Genomic DNA, 4092 nt, shown 5'->3' with positions numbered 1-4092 from the left:
GATCTTTCATAACAAGATTCAACAAAGTGGCATTAATTTCACAAGATTCAGCATTGGTAGTAGGAGCAATTGGAGTTCTAATAAAATCATTGTTGTTGGTATTGGGAAAGTAACACAATTTAGTATTATCTTGAGCCATCGTGACAAGCAATCAAACCAACACACAAGCACACTAGAAGCAAGCGAAAAGAGACGAACGGAAGAGGGGCGAAGAAAAGGAAAATGTTTTCGAAAATCGTTTTAGAAGTGGGGGAGAGGAAAACGAGAGGAGAATGGAAAATAATGTAATTCAAGGGAGAAGAGTTTATGATGGGTACTTGGTATGGCTTGACTTGGCATAGATTTCCCCGACAACGGCGCCAGAAATCCTTCTTGCTACCTCTTGAGCTTGCGTTGGTTTTCCCTCGTAGAGGAAAGGGTGATGCAACAAAGTAGCGTAAGTATTTCCCTCAATTTTGAGAACCAAGGTATCGATCCAGTAGGAGATGACGCACAAGTCACCAAATACCTGCACAACCAATCAAGAACTTGCAACCAACGCAATAAAGGGGTTGTCCATCCCTTCATGGTCACTCGCAAAAGTGAGATCTAAAAGAGATAATAAAGTAAATATTTTTGGTATTTTTGATGTATAGATTGGAAAGTAAAGATTGCAAAATAGTAAACGAGATTCAATAATATGGAAAAGAGACTTTAATATAATGGAAAAGAGACCCGGGGGCCATAGATTTCACTAGTGGCTTCCCTCGAGATAGCATGTATTACGGTGGGTGGAAAAATTACTGCCGAGCAATTGATAGAAAAGTGCATAATTATGATGACATATAAGGCAATGATCATGAACATAGGCATCACGTCTGTGTGAAGTAGACTGACTCTGCGTGCATCTACTACTATTACTCCACACATCGATCGCTATCCAGCATGCATCCAGAGTATTAAGTTCATAAGAGCGGAGTAACGCATTAAGCAAGATGACATGATGTAGAGGGATAAACTCAAGCAATGTGATATAAACCCCATCTTTTTATCCTCGATGGCAACAATACAATACGTGCCTTGCAGCCCCTACTGTCACCGGGAAAGGACACCGCAAGATTGAACCCAAATCTAAGCACTTCTCCCATGGCAAGAATGATCAATCTTGTAGGCCAAACTAAACCGATAATTCGAAGAGACTTGCAAAGATATCAAATCATGCATATAAGAATTCAGAGAAGAACCAAATAATATTCATAGATAATCTTGTTCATAAATCCACAATTCATTGGATCTCGGCAAACACACTGCAAAAGAGTATTACATCAAGGAGAACTTTGTATAGCGAATCAAAGAGAGAGAAGAAGCCATCTAGCTAATAACTATGGACCTGAAGGTCTGTGGTAAACTACTCACGCTTCATTGGAGAGGTGATGGTGTTGATTTAGAAGCCCTCCGTGATCGATTCCCCCTCCGGCAGATCACCGGAAAAGGCACCAAGATGGGATCTCATGGGTATAAAAGGTTGCGGCGATGGAAAAGTGGTTTCGTGGGTCCCCCTGATGTTTTTAGGGTATAAGAGTATATATAAGCGAAAGAACTAGGTCGGTGGAGCCACGAGGGGCCCACGAGAGTGGGGGCGCGCCTACCCCCTGGGCGTGCCCTCCTTTCTCATGGACGCCTCGTTGCGTCTCCGACTTCATTTCCAAGTCTTCTGGTTTGATTTCGGTCCAAGAAAGATCATCGCAAAGGTTTCATTCCATTTGGACTCTGTTTGGTTTCTATTCTGGTGGAACAAGACCTAGACCGCCAGGACGGAGGTCATTGCCGAGCTCACCACAACATCATGATTAGAGGCATTTGCACGCGAAGAGCACTTTAGTCAAGATAGGATGTACTTCTTGTCCCCCTTCAAATCTGGCCATTGTGGGATCCCTTCTCGCCAACATTTGGGAAGAGGACCAAGGCCACTATAAATAGGACTTAGCCACCACCATAGAGGGAGAGAGATCCGAATGGAGCGAAGCCATTCCTCCTGCACTAGCTCACTTGAGCTCAAGAACACCTCACCTCCTAAGGCTGTTCACTGTACTAGTTCATCCTCAGCCCCTTGAGGCAATCCACCACAAAGCTGGAGTAGGGTATTACACCGCAAGGTGGCCCGAACCAGGATAAACCGATGTGTCCCTCTATTCCTTTGAGCTCGACGTGCTAGGCTGTGAGGATCATGAGTAAGCAGGCTAGGTAGGTTGAGATTTCCGCATGCACCCCAGAGTTCGAACCTCTCAAGGGTTTGTGGAACCTAAAATCTGACATTTGGCGTGCCAGGTAGGGGTACATCGGATCTTCTCCTCCGTCAATCGATCCACGACTACTCCGACGCTTCCATGGCTGACGCACGTTGGGCTCACCCTGAGCGTCGGGCCGCGGTTGCTGCCCACGTTGCTCAGACGACACCGGTGGGGGACGGCTGTCCTCGCCGTCCTCTGTCACCAGAGGCCAACGCCGCCAGGAGCCCTACTGGCCACGATCAGCAAGCTTCATTGATGCACCCCTCGGTGTGCCACGACGGGTGCACAACCACTCCGTCGCTGACTCCGGCCGCTTCATCCTCCCACACGCGTCGCGGACTGGCAAACACACAAGCTGCTCTGCTCATGGTGCGAGAGCTCCTTCGCTACTACCAAGTTGATGACTTCTACGAGGAGTGGCTCGAGCGCATCACCGAGCTCGTCAGTGCTGCCAGAGACTCCGCTGCGCCGGACCGCTCACTGCCTCAGCAGCCGCCTGCCGTAGGCGACGTCGCTCATGGGGCGCCTCCATCACCTCTAGTCCAGGGCGCCATAGTTGAACCAAGGCTGGCAGCACCACGATGCGATCCGCAGCGTCAGGCGCCTACGCGTGTAGAAGTGAGCTGTCAAGTGGTGCAGCGGCCCCAAGAAGATGCACGTGCACTTCCAGCACCTCCGCATTAAGACCGTGCGCCGCCTGTGGTGATGGCGGCACGCGAGCACCAAGACCAGGTTCCACCTCCCCGACGGGCTCCCGTGACCACAACATGGTGCCGTGCATTCACCCCGGAGCTGTGCAACATCGTATGGCCTGGAAAGTTCAAGCCTGACCTACCCCCGTGCTACAACGGCACCGCTGACACCGCCGAGTTCCTGCAGCTCTTCGAATTGAGCATCGAGGCGGCCAGCGGCGACGAGAAGATCATGGCAAACTGGTTCCCCATGGCCCTCAAGGATGGCGCGCGCTCCTGGCTCCTGAACCTCCCCGTGGGGTCTATCTCCTCCTGGGATGAGATGCGCGACCGCTTCATCGCAAACTTCCAGGGCACTCGCGACCGCCCGCCAGCCGCGGGTAACCTACAACGCATCAAGCAACAGCCAGGAGAGACCCTGCAGAAGTACATCCAGCGCTTCAACAACGTTCGCCTCAAGATCCCCAAGGTGTTGGACGAGGCCATCATCTCAGCGTTTACTGATGGTGTCCGCGACATCAAGATGAAGGAGGAGCTCGCTATGCATGAAGACCTCTGCACAGACCTGGAGATGTTCAGCATGGTGAACAAATGCGCGAGGGCTGAGGAGGGACGCCTCTCCCTCCTTGAGCTCCCCGATGCTTAACAAAAAGACAAGAAGGCCAAGGCCAAGGACGTGAAGCACAAGGGGTCGGCTATACTTGGAGCCGAGCCAGAGATGAAGTGCGGCTGCGATCACCCTGAGTCATCCAAGACAGCCATCCATTATGCGTCTTCCACAACGTGCACAGCCAAAACACCAACGACTGCCAGGAGCTCAGAGCCCTCCACGACGGGCGCCTCGGTCGATGCCCCGAGCGTAATGATAGAGGCTACGGTCATGGAGATGGCCGAGTCGGAGGATGCTGGGACGGCCGCGACCATCACCAGGAGTGGCGTGACCACGACGGGAGCCTCGTGCAATTGCTTGCATCTTGGGCGGCTCCTAGGTCCCAACCTCTCACCGCGTCTTCAAGCAGTTCGCATGCGAGGTGAACGCAGCGCTCCCCAAGCTCGAGGCAACACACCCGCTCAGGTGGTCCAAGTACGCCACCACCTTCAACTCCTCCGACCAGCTCAAGTGCGCCGCC

This window comes from Triticum dicoccoides, chromosome 1B (genome assembly GCF_002162155.2).
Source record: "Triticum dicoccoides isolate Atlit2015 ecotype Zavitan chromosome 1B, WEW_v2.0, whole genome shotgun sequence".
NCBI classification, from domain to species: Eukaryota; Viridiplantae; Streptophyta; class Magnoliopsida; order Poales; family Poaceae; genus Triticum; species Triticum dicoccoides.
Note: the sequence above shows the minus strand (reverse complement) of the source record.